This window comes from Pleurodeles waltl, chromosome 7, assembly GCF_031143425.1.
Source record: "Pleurodeles waltl isolate 20211129_DDA chromosome 7, aPleWal1.hap1.20221129, whole genome shotgun sequence".
NCBI classification, from domain to species: domain Eukaryota; kingdom Metazoa; phylum Chordata; class Amphibia; order Caudata; family Salamandridae; genus Pleurodeles; species Pleurodeles waltl.
The window spans coordinates 771,835,841-771,848,777 of record NC_090446.1 but is presented as its reverse complement, the minus strand read 5'-3'; the positions used below and the strand labels follow the sequence as shown (position 1 = coordinate 771,848,777).

The following is a 12,937-nucleotide window of genomic DNA, read 5'->3' as shown; positions in this document are numbered from 1 at the left end:
GCTTTCCACAAGCAATCATTCAACATATAGCCATAAATGTACAAATGTATACGAAACTACAGTTGGCAAAAATACTATCTCTCCTAAGAAGGCCTAGTAATGATTATTATACTGCATATCTTCTATTCCCACAATTTTTGGCTAGATCACCAACACCAAAAATCTTGCCTACTATGGCAGCCTGTGTAATTCTCTGAAACAATTTATTTGCCTACAGGTTTTAGCACAGTGTCATAACAATCCATCCAGAAAACCCGAGATTGAGAAATTATGGCTATCACATCAGGAGTTCTGTCTTGGTTAGCTTGTCTCTTCGATAACTCACTCAGCTCTGGTGCTTTTAATCAACTTTGGTAGTATGTCTACTCAATTACATGGCTGACCCATCAATCCCATTTCTATTATTCTGTTTCCCAATTTCCTTTCTTCCCAGAACCTTTCTGACCCCCAACAATGACAATTCAAGTGGCCACTCAACTGAAATCACCCTCTCCCATATTGCAAAATGAATAACCCAACCCATCGTAACTATCTTTCGTCTATCCTCAAACTCCTAGACATATGAGCTGTGTTTGATACCATTGATCGCTCCACCCTCGTGTTTACACTTCTCACTCTTTGTATCACTGTGAGAGGATGCAGCTGGTGCTGCTCTTACCTTTTAGATAAAACTTTCCCAGTCTCTTGGTGTTCCTCACTCTGTTCTCCATTACCACTTGGTATCCCACAGAGATAAGCCCTCGGCACTCTGCATTTCCCTTCCTATACTACAAGCCTCAAAAGCTTTGTTTCATCCTTCAGTTTCTTTCATATCCTGGCAGGTGATAGCCAAATTGTGTTCTCTTTTCAAACTTTTTCCCTGTCCTTCACAATCGAATCTCAAACTACTTCCTAGCCAACTACTACTGGACTAGGTCTACTTCCCAGCTAAACTGCGCCTACGTCTCTTACACAGCACTTATAATTTCTCCCTTACAGTCAGTTAGCGAAATTCTTCTCCCATTGGAGGGTAGAAGAATTATCCATTATCACAACGTTAGCATTGTGTTTACAAGCAAGATTCTGTAAATGTAAGGGCACTTCTGTAACTGGCTATTGTTTGTAAATTAGCAAGACTATATTAGCCTTTTTGTCCTGTCCTGTTCATTGTACCTTTTTCATACTGTATTTAACTCTGTATATGAGAGGCAACAGTTAATCACTGATTGTCAGATCAAGTTCTGACTCAATCCTAAACTCCTTTTTCTAATAAAAAAGGGCTACATAAGAACTCAAGGCAGTGCAAATATTACAGATTAGCTGCAGGTTATACACAGTTCCTGACTGAGGGCCTGATTTAGAGTTTGGTGGGCTGGTTACTCCATCACAAACGTGACAGATATCCCGTCCGCCATATTACGATCCCATTATATCCTATGGGGATCGTAATACTGCGGACGGAATATCCCTCATGTTTGTGACAGAGTATTCCATCCGTTGAGATCTAAATCAGGCCGTTAATCTGCTCTGTAAGAAAGTTCTGGGCATGAATATCCTTAAAGTAAGCTCTGACATATGTCTCCCTTTTTGGGGTCTGGAAGCTGAGACCCCAAAAAGTGAGACATATGTCTCTTGTACTTAGATCAAGCCATTATTGGTGCTTCTGGCAACAGGTTTAATGCACATTTCATTAAACAATGCAATCATATTCTACATGCTTTGCAGATAGAGGCGTAATGAAGGCTTGCACATGGGCCCCCTGAAAAATGCAGAGCTGACCCAGGAGATGGACTGCCTAATATGGTTTATTTGGAACGAGGATGCTAACTATCTAAACTGGTGTTGGAATTATGATGTGCTGACTGAAACCCCTAAAACTGTGACCTATCATTACACTACTCTACCATGGTAGTCTAGGAGTGGAATGTGGATTAGCTAAGGCAGCCACCTTGAGGTAAGGCAGAGAGTCCACATAACGGCAGCATCTCTCTGGGAGGAACATCTGTTTCAAGGGACATAGACCAAGTGAGATGCACAACTACTAGAAGGCGATGGGACAGTCGTCAGACAGGGTCTGACAAGTTTCTGTGCCACCTGTTGCTTGTCTATGGAATCCTTTAATTAGCAATAGAGACCAGAAAATGACTTCGGCAATTGTAAATACTAGAGAGTGATTTTTTTGTACTAGAAAAATGTTTCACGTACTACCTATACTTGGGAAAGAGTCTTAACAAGCCATACCCAACCTCTACTGGCATGTAGCCTTAGAGGAAAGAAGGTAATGCAAAAAAGGCATAGGATAGGGCTGTCCCACCATGTGCAGTACACAAACGCTCCACTTTTAACATCTGTTTTTTTATTCAAATGTTAACTTTTGAATACACCGAGCGTTTATGTACTTTGTGTTGTACACATTGACCTGAAGGATAATGAAGTGATCAACATAAACGGGTAACAATGACATTTGAACATCAAAGCAGACCTTCTGCACTGAACTTTGCAGTACCACCAAATCCAAGTTTATAAGTGGTGTCAGTTGTATCAACTTAAATTGATTTTAGTGCATCTTTGCTTGCATAGGTCCATTTGACTGTGAATGTATCTGTTTTTCTGTTTGTTTGTTTTTAGACATTCTTATAGATGACAAGTGACTGAACGTCTTGACTAAGGCCTTCAGTCACTCCTGGCTTTGTAGTCAACAGCACGCTGTATTCTGGGATGCGCAGTTTCCCTATTCATATTAGAAGCATTGGTTGAAAAAATCCAGTATACAGCGTTATTAGTGGGAAAGCTTGGACTGGCGGAAAGAGTCAAACAGAACATGGACCATGGGCCTATGCTTTAAGACTTTATCATAAATATCATTTTTCTTGTATCTGTTTAACACGTCCGTGTACTTTTCAAAATAAAGTACATAGTTGAATATATTGTTTATGTTTAGTACTTTCCTACATAGAGAGCTGAAGTCAGCTGGCAAAAAGACAGAAATCCGAGTGCACTGTGAGATCACTGGGCTTGATTTACTTCCTGGCCATTAGCGTGACGCCCGGTAGCTGAATAGGGGACTGCAGCGAGCTGGGTCTCAGACCATGTCGAGCCCTGCTCGAATGCTTACTCCGTGTCCTGTATATTTGGGATTGTTCAGGGAATACCCTCTGCCACGCGCCGCCCTGTCTCACGCCCAGCAGCACCGAGAGTTGAGGAGAATTGTTTTCACATTAGACGAAAAGTACCAGGTATGTACCAGCACGTGATTCAATCATTAATTCAGGGCGGAGGAAATGAAGCGGGGCGTTCGGAACTCGGTGTAAATAAAACGTTTAATCTGAGACTACGAACGCTCAAATGCGGGGCATACCCCATTCATTTAGCAGGGAAATTTGATTTTCCAGTTTGCTTGCTTTGGCAAATCACGGAATGGAGTAACTGAAATATTTGTGTTTGCTTTCTTTAAATTCTCATTTAAGTTTTACTTGCTAAGAGCGTGCGACGTGACAGTTGATTTATTGGTTGCCACCTGTTCCTCCTCTCAAACCCATGTCGGTAAAATTAGACCTCAGTGAGGAAACTATTTCTATGCGGAATGCAGCTCTGCGCCCGGAGGCCAACCCAATTAACGCCTACAGTGTTAAAAAGTGTGCCATTGGGGAAATGGGGTGGGGATCAGCACAGACAACTGACACCTTGTTGTGTGAAAAAGGCTGCATTATTGAAACAGGTGCACATCACATCATAGAGCTTGGCCTTAAACCTTACACAACTAAAATCTCAATATACATTGGATTACCTAAATTACTCTCTTCCCCCATCTCCTACAAAGGTGCCTTCCCCCGCAACTTAAACTGCAAAGCTCTACCCCCTGATTTGGGTTAAACTTCCTCCCTTGAGGCTTTCAACCTCCTATCCCATTTAACTGCAGCTATTAAACCTGTAACTAATTTAACTTGTTTCTGAACCTTACACTGCCTGCCTTACCCAGGCATACTCTTGCCTACCTGTTTCCTTTCCGCTTGGATCACCGATGCCAACAACAATAAACTTGGCTAACCCATGCCAAATTCTCTGACAAACGGCCTATGCACCTGCTTCAAGCGACAACCATACACTATTCCTTCCGTGCACACCTGTTTCAAGAAAACTAACCTGTCAAATCCTCCTTATCAAGGAGGGGAATCCTCCCCACCTCCCTGCCACCTATTCTTGGGAAGGACGGGTTGGAAAAACAGATCCTGACACTACAGCAAGCCACCATGCTAATTATTAACAAAATGGTGGCTGGCGAACTAAAATGGCCGTATAAATGGTCATGTAGCCCAATTATAGCCCAAGGAGCAGTCACTGGACTATTCCATTCCCCACATTAGCCCGGGGGCAGACCGCCCTGTAGTCAGCTGCCCCCCAAGTCCCCATTCAGTGAATAACAAAGGTGAGTAGAAACTTATTACACATTGTCCTTTTAATTTTAAAGATCATATGCTGCTCTTAGAGCCGAGTTCACATGTGTCAGCATCAGAAGTGGAGGATGGTTAAAGTGTTTCTTAATTTCACAGTAGTAAATGAGTACAGTTTAAGTATTGCTTAAATAAATAGGACTAAATGCTTTTCTAATTTAACCGTGATTTGGTGATGTAGGCCTAATTGTAGTATTAGCTTGTCAGGTGAAAGTCATTTTTTTCCCAAAGATAAATGAGAAATTAATGCAGCAGATGCATCAGATCTATGAAATATTTGTCCTGGGTCTCTTATCTGCCATGCTTGCTACATGAACTTTTAGAGTTCATGATGCTTTATGTACTCTACTCTAAGCTGTAAGTCTACTACTTATTTAAATTACTTTCACAACTGTACCCACCTTCACATCAACCACTGTGAAAAGCATGTTGTATGTATTCTTTTGAGGTGCAAAGAGGCTGATGTTAAGTCTTGAGTGTTTACAATGTTCAGTTAGTTCCTTATGGTCAGAGGTGGTGGCCAATGACTCATTTGTAGGGACCAGGACTTAATTTGTCATTACCAGACTTTGACCAATAGCAACTGAGAGCAAAGTAGCAAAGGGGAAAAGAAGGAGGTAGAGAAATATAGGAAAACAAGGACAATGCGAGAAAGCAAGCATGAAAAACCTGCAAGAGTGAGACAAAGAGACAGGAAGTGTAGCATGTGAAGAAAGAGGCCAGAGCTGGAATCAAGACTAGACATCTTTGTTTTTCAGCAACTCTGAAATTCGGTAGCACTTGCGGTGGGATCCTAAGAAAAACGTTTGAACCCTGCACATATTATTTTTGCAAATAGGCCACTTGGGGGGTCATTCTGAGTTTGGCGGGCGGCGGTCGCCGCCCGCCAAACTTACTCCGCCGAATGACCGCGGGGGCCATTCAGACTTTCCCGCTGAGCCGGCAGGCGCCCGCCAAGGGAGCGCCCGCCGGCCCAGCGGGAAAGGCCCTGCAACACAGAAGCCGGCTCCGAATGGAGCCGGCGGTGTTGCAGGGGTGCGACGGGTGCAGTTGCACCCGTCGCGATTTTCACTGTCTGCTATGCTAAGGGCATAATTTCTTTTGTTTACATTTGTTCATTTTGCTTGCAAAGGCAATGAGTACAGTGCACAAGAACAGGAGGATTACATTGTGGTCTGGATTAGTGAGCGAGAAAGACACAGACAGAACAAACAGAGGAGAAATTTGCATTCAACAATATTTAAATATCCACAATGTCCAGGACTAGCAGGGGATCAGGTGAGCCGGATGGAAGAGAATTGGTGCCATGCGGAGCATCACACTGAAAGGCGTGGGCTTTAGGCTCAGGTTTTGGAGGGTGGAAGTGAGAAGCTGGGGTGAAGCTCGAGTGGAGAGGCATTTCATGACAGAAACCTGGCAGTATCATGGTTGGGAACTAAGATCTATCACATTGTGGTTTAGAGAGCTCTAGTAACACAAGGATGTGTAACACAATGACTTAGGAGGTTGGGTTTCTTGGCAGGGCATGGACAAGAGATATGGACATATCATAGATAGGAATACCAAAGTATGGAAATGGTACAAGACCCAGTTATATGACCATACTACCCAGCCATAAAGGTGTATAGTCATATAAGGGTGTGCTGGGATAGTCTGAAAAGGGTTCCTTCTGGCAAAGATCATGCAGTGGTCTGTGAGACAAAGGTTATCTTGTGGGAAGCCAACCAAGAGGCTGCAACCGTAACAAGGTGCTGGGGGTTTATAAATGGAAGATGAAAGGAACGTTTTACAGATATTTATTAGGTAAAATCTTTCCACAGTAAAGATGGTGAAGATGTTGTGAAGTGCCTGTCAAACATATAAGGGCAATTTTCAACTTAGATGTTTCGGCTCCTACTAATAACATTAACTTTGCGGCTGTGTGGATGCTGCTGTTTACCATTTGCAGTCTCAAGGGTATGAGAAATCAAAATAAAATACTTTTCTGTAGGAAGTTGGCTCTGTATATACTGTCTCAAAGTGAGAAATAGTGTGCACAGAGTCCCAGGGTTCCCCTTAGAGGTTGATAGTGGCAAAATTAGATCATACTAATGCTCTACTTTGTGGTAGTGTGGCCTAGCAGTAGGCTTATCAGAGGGTAGTATTAAGCATTTGTTGTACACACACAGGCAATAAATGAGGAATACACACTCAAAGACTTAACTCCAGGCCAATAGGTTTTATATAGAAAAATATATGTTCTTAATTTATTTTTAGAACCACAAGATTCAAATTTTAGGTAAGTACATAAATTGCAAAGTACTCCACATAGATAAGTATAGAAGTTTGATTGAAAATAGTAGTACACACCGTTCTGTTGAAAATGGCAAACAGCTATTTTAAAAGTGGACATAGCAAAAATCAACAGTTCCTGGGGGAGGTAAGTAATCATTAGTTTCTCAGGTAAGTGAAGCTCTTACACAGTCAGTCTCCGGGGGGAGGGGGGGCAGGAGGAGGCAGGGGGGAGGGGAAGGCAACCCAAAGCCCACACCAGCAACACAGGGCCGGTCATGTGCAGAGGTCAAAGGAGGGCCCTAAACACATAGGTGCCTATGGAGAACAGGGGTGCTCTGGTTTCAGTCTGCTAGTAGGTAAGTACCTGCATCCTCAGGGAGCAGACCAGGGGGGTTTTGTAGAGCACTAGGGAGGACACACACAAGCACACAAAACACACCCTCAGCGGCACATGGGAGGCCGGGTGCAGTGTGCAAAGTGGGCGTTGGGTTTTGTTTTGAAAACAATGGAGGGACCCAGGGGTCACTCTGGCGATGCAGGCAGGGCACAGGGGGGCTTCTTGGGCCAGCCACTGACTGGGCTAGGATGAGGGCTGCCTGCTGGTCACTCCTGCACTGGTAGGTGGTTCCTCTCGCTCCCGGGTGCAGTGTTTGGTCCAGGCGTCAGGTTCCTTTGTTGCCAGGCAGTCACGGTCAGGCTCTGGATCCTCACTGCAGGCATTGCTGTGAGGGTACAGGGGGGTCGACTCAGGGTGTACACGTCGTTGGAGTCACCTGGGAGTTCTCTCTGCGGTGTTGGTTTCTCCAAACTCGAGCCGAGGGCGTCGGGTGCAGAGTGTGAAGACTCACACTTGTGGCGGGAAGTTAAAGCCTCTTTAAAGTTGGTTTATTGTCTCCTTTTTTTAACAGAGCCGCTGTTCTTGGAGGGTTCTTGGCCCTTTAGGTGCAGGGCAGTCCTCTGAGTCCTCAGAGGTCGCTGGTCCTGATATATGTGTGGCTGTGCAGGTTATTTGAGTCTGGAGACAAGCCTGTAGGGCTGGGGCCAAGTCAGTTGTTGACTCCGTCGTCTCTGCGGGGCTTTCAGGTCAGCAGTCCTTCTTCTTGTTGTAGGTTGAAGGAATCTGATTTCCTTGGTTCAGGGTTTGCCCTAAATACTCAATTTAGGGGTGTGTTTAGGTGGTAGTAGCCAATGGTTACTGTCCTTGACGGTGGCTACACCCTCGTTGTGCCTCCTCCCTGAGGGGAGGGGGACACATCCCTATTCCTATTGGGGGAATCCTCCAAAACCAAGACGGAGGATTTCTTAAGGCAGGGGTCACCTCAGCTCAGGACACCTTAGGGGCTGTCCTGACTAGTGGGTGACTCCTCCTTGTTTTTCTCATTATCTCCTCTGGACTTACCGACAAAAGTGGGGGCTGTGTCCGGAGGTGCGGGCATCTCCACTAGCTGGGATGCCCTGGGTCACTGTAACAACAGGCATGAGCATTTGAGGCTCACTGCCAGGTGTTACAGTTCCTGCAGGGGGAGGTGAGAGGCACCTCCACCCAGTGGAGGCTTTGTTCATGGCCACAGAGTGACAAAGGCACTCAACCCATGTGGCAAGAAACCCGTCTGGTTGTGGCAGGCTAGCAGGAGCTGGTATGCCTAACACTAGGAATTGGACTGGTATACAGGGGGTATCTCTAACATGCCCTCTGTGTGTATTTTTCAACAAATCCCACACTGGCATCAGTGTGGATTTATTGTGTTGAGAAGTTTGATACGAAACTTCCCCGATTTCAGTGTAGCCATTATGGAACTGTGGAGTTCGTAAATGACAGACCCCCAGGCCATATACTCTTTAAGGCTATCCTGCACTTACAATGTCTAAGGTTTGGCTTACACACTGTAGGGGCATAGTGCTCATGCAAATATGCCCTCACCTGTGGTATAGTGCACCCTGCCTTAGGGCTGTAAGGCCTGCGAGAGGGGGTGACTTACCTATGCCACAGGCAGTGGGTTGAGGGCATGGCACTCTGAGGGGAGTGCCGTGCCGGCTTAGTCATTTTCTCTCCACCAGCACACACAAGCTGTGAGGCAGTGTACATGTGCTGGAAGAGGGGTCCCCAGTGTGGCATCATACATGCTGCAGCCCTTAGAGACCTTCCCTGGCCACAGAGCCCTTGGTACTAGGGGTACTAGTTACAAGGGGCTTATCTGTGTGCCAGGGCTGTGCCAATTGTGGGAACAAAAGTACAGTTTAGAGAAAGAACACTGGTGCTGGGGCCTGGTTAGCAGGATCCCAGCACACTTTTAATCATAACTGGCATCAACAAAAGGCAAAAAGTTAGGGGGTAACCATGCCAAGGGAGGCATTTCCCTAGACAACCACCCTCCAAATGAAAGAGGATGAGACTAACATTTCCTAAGAGAGTCTTCATTTTCTAAGTGGAAAAACCTGGAAAGGCCATCAGCACTGGCATGGGCAGTCTCAGGTCTGTGTTCCACTATAAAGTCCATTCCCTGGTGGGATACGGACCACCTCAACAGTTTAGGGTTCTCTCCTTTCATCTGCATTAACCATCTAAGAGGTCTGTGGTCAGTTTGAACTGTGAAGTGAGTACCAAACAGGTATGGTCTCAACATTTTCATGGACCAAACCACAGCAAAGGCCTCCCTCTCAATGGCACTCCAATGCTGCTCCCTGGGGAGTAATCTCCTGCTAATAAAAGCAACAGGCTGGTCAAGGCCATCATCATTGGTTTGGGACAGGACTGCTCCTAGCCCATGCTCAGAGGCATCAGTCTGCAAAATGAACTGCTTTGAATGATCTGGATCTTTAAAACTGGTGCTGAACACATAGCTTCTTTCAGGGTGTCAAAGGCCTTTTGACAGTCCAAGGTCCAGTTAACTTTTCTGGGCATTTTCTTGGAGGTGAGTTCAGTGAGGGGTGTCACTATGGATCTATATCCCTTCACAAACTTCCTATAGTACCCAGTCAAGCCAAGGAATGCCCTGACTTGAGTCTGGGTTTTTGGAGCTTCCCAGTCCAGACTAGTCTGGATCTTGGGATAGATTGGCTGAACTTGGCCTCCACCTACAAGGTGTCCCAGGTAAACCACAGTATCCTGCCCTATCTGGCATTTGGATACCTTGCTAGAGAGACCTGCTGCTTGCAGGGCCTGCAAAACCTTCTTCAGGGGACCAGGTGATCCTGCCAGTTAGAGCTAAAGACAGCAATATCATCTAGATGTGCTGCACTAAAGGACTCCAAGCCAGCAAGGACTTGATTCACCAACCTTTGGATGGTGGCAGGGGCATTCTTTAAGCCAAAGGGAATAACAGTAAACTGATAATGCCTATCAGGTGTAGATAATGCTGTCTTTTCTTTTGTTCCAGGTGCCATTTTGATTTGCCAATACCTACTGTCAAAACAAAGGTACGTAAGAATTTGGCTGCACCTAATTTGTCTCTTAGCTCATCTGCCCTTGGGATGGGGTGAACATCTGTCTTGGTGACAGAGTTGAGTCCTCTGTAGTCCACACAAAACCTCAGCTCTCTCTTGCCATCTTTGGTGTGAGGTTTGGGGACCAAGACCACTGAGCTAGCCCAGGGACTGTCAGAGTGCTCTATCACTCCCAACTCCAGCATCTTGTGGACTTCCACTTTGATGCTTTCTTTGACTTGGCCAGACTGTCTGAATATGTTGTTCTTGATATGTTAACTGTCTCCTGTGTCCACATCATGGGTATACAGGTGTGTCTGACCAGGGGTCAAGGAAAAGAGCTCAGCAAACCGCTGGAGGACCCTCCTGCAGTCAGCTTGCTGTTGGCCAGAGAGGTTGTATGAGTAAGCAACTCCATCTACTGAGCCATCTTTAGGGTCAGTGGAGAGGAGGTCAGGGACAGGTTCACTCTTTGCTTCCTGATCCTCATCAGTAACCATCAGCATGTTTACATCTGTGCTGTCATGATAGAGTTTAAGGCGGTTAACATGGATCACCCTCTTGGGGGTCCTGCTAGTCCCCAGGTCCATTAAGTAAGTGACTGTCTGCCCTGGCTGAAACTCACCCATAGCAGCCTTTTGGTCATACCACAACTTCTGGAGTTGTTGGCTGGCCTCAAGGTTTTTGCTTGCCTTTTCCATGTGCTCTGCCATCCTAGAGCGGAGGCCTAGTACATAGTCCACAGTCCACTAGATCTTGTTTAGGCTCATGGAGAGGTCTCTCCCAGCCTTCTTTTACAAGTGCCAGTGGTCCCCTTACAGGATGGCCAAACAGAAGTTCAAAGGGGGAAAACCCTACTCCTTTCTGGGGCCCCTCTCTGTAGGCACCAAGCAGGCATTGCAAGAGGACATCCCATCTCCTTTTGAGTTTTTCAGGGAGCCCCATGATCTTGCCCTTCAATGTCTTGTTAAACCTTTCTACACGACCATTGGTTTGTGGATGGTATGGTGTGGGGAACTTGTAAGTCACCCCACACTTATTCCACATGTGTTTCAGGTAAGCTGACATGAAGTTGGTATCTCCATCAGAAACCACCTCCTTAGGAAATCCCACTCTGGTAAAAATACCTATGAGTGCTTTAGCTACTGCAGGAGCCGTAGTGGGCCTAAGGGATTTTGCCTCAGGGTATCTGGTAGCATGAGCTACTACTACCAGAATATATTGGTTCCCTGATGCTGTGGGAGGTTCAAGTGGACCCACTATGTCCACTCCCACACTCTCAAAGGGGACCCCACCACTAGAAGTGGAATGAGGGGAGGGCTTGGATGGCCACCTGTCTTACCACTGGCTTGACAGGTGATGCAGGAGGTGCAAAACTCCTTAACCTTCTGGGACATATTGGGCCAGTAGAAATGGTTGACTAATCTCTCCCAAGTCTTGGTTTGTCCCAAATGCCCAGCAAGGGGAATGTCATGGGCTAAGGTCTGAATGAACTCCCTAAACCCCTGAGGCACTACCACTATCCTAGTGGCACTAGGTTTGGGATCTCTTGCCTCAGTGTAATGGAGTCCATCTTCCCAATAGACCCTGTGGGTTCCACTGACATTGCCTTTTTCTTGCTCCGCTGCTTACTGTCTTAGGCCTTCAAGAGTGGGACAACTCTTTTGTCCCTTACACAGATGTTCCCTTAAGGGACCCCCTGGGCCCAAGAACTCAACCTGATAAGGCTCCAGTTCCAATGACTCAGCTCCTCCAGGGGATAGAACATCTTCCTGAGAAGAGGGGTTCTGTTTTGCTGTACAGAAGCTGCTTTCCCAGTCTTCTTTCCTTTACTCTTGGAAGGTTGGGCCACTATTCCAGATTCCAACACTTCTTTTTCACCCTGTGCTCTGCTCTGTGCCCTTGTCTTGACACACACCAGTTCAGGGATGCCCAGCATGGCTTCATGGGACTTGAGCTCTACCTCAGCCCATGCTGAGGACTCCATATAATTCCCTAGCAGACATTCTACTGGAATTGCAGAGGAGACTACCACCTGTTTCAGGCCAGTGATCCCTCCGCATTCTAAAGTTACCATTGCCATGGGATGGACTTTAGTTTGAATGTCAGCATTTGTGACTGGATATGTCTGTCCGGCCAGGTACTGTCCTGGGGAAACCAGTTTGTCTGTCACTATAGTGACACTGGCACTTTTATCCCTCAGGGCTTCTACTGTATTCTTATTTATCAAGAGTTGCTGCCTGTATTTTTGCATGCTAGACGGCCAGGCAGCAAGTGTGGCTAAATCCACCCCACCCTCAAAGTGCGCATGCTGTTTACAGTTGTGACACCAGGCCTTCTTGGGATCAAAGATTTTACTCTAAACCCATTTGTGGACTGTGAAGAGGCTCAGGGCCCACCCTCCTGAGCATATTTTTTGGGGCCCCTTAGAAGACTCTTTACTTTTGTCCTTGGATGTCTTCCCACCCTTCCCCTGGGGAGGGTTTGTGACCCCTTTCTTTTGGTCACCCCCTGTGGAAGTCTTGGTCACCCTAGTCTTGACCCAGAGGTCTGCTTTCTTTCCCAATTCATGGGGAGAAAATGGACCTAGGTCTACCAGATGTTGAAGCAGTTTGTCATTGAAGCAATTACTTAACAGATGTTCTTGCCAGTTATCCAACCATCTATTGTTTTGACTTAGAAGTCAACAAAATCAACCCAGGTCTGGTTCAAGGATTTATGAGCCCCCTGAACCTAATCATGTACTCCGCAGTTGAGAATCCAAAGCTCTCAATCAGAGTAGCCTTCATGAGGTCATAACATTCTGCATC

At 46.1% G+C, this 12,937-nt stretch overlaps 1 protein-coding gene across 3 annotated transcripts in view; it reads left to right on the top strand.

The window, feature by feature from the left end:
• The first annotated feature begins 3,012 nt into the window (after positions 1-3,012).
• MYOT (myotilin) overlaps positions 3,013-12,937 on the top strand; it is a 607,534-nt gene continuing 597,609 nt past the window's right edge. For all 3 annotated transcript variants that reach the window (XM_069199264.1, XM_069199262.1, XM_069199263.1), the window contains exon 1: positions 3,013-3,215. The gene's annotated coding sequence lies outside the window, so the exon portion shown is untranslated. The remainder of the gene's footprint in view (positions 3,216-12,937) is intronic.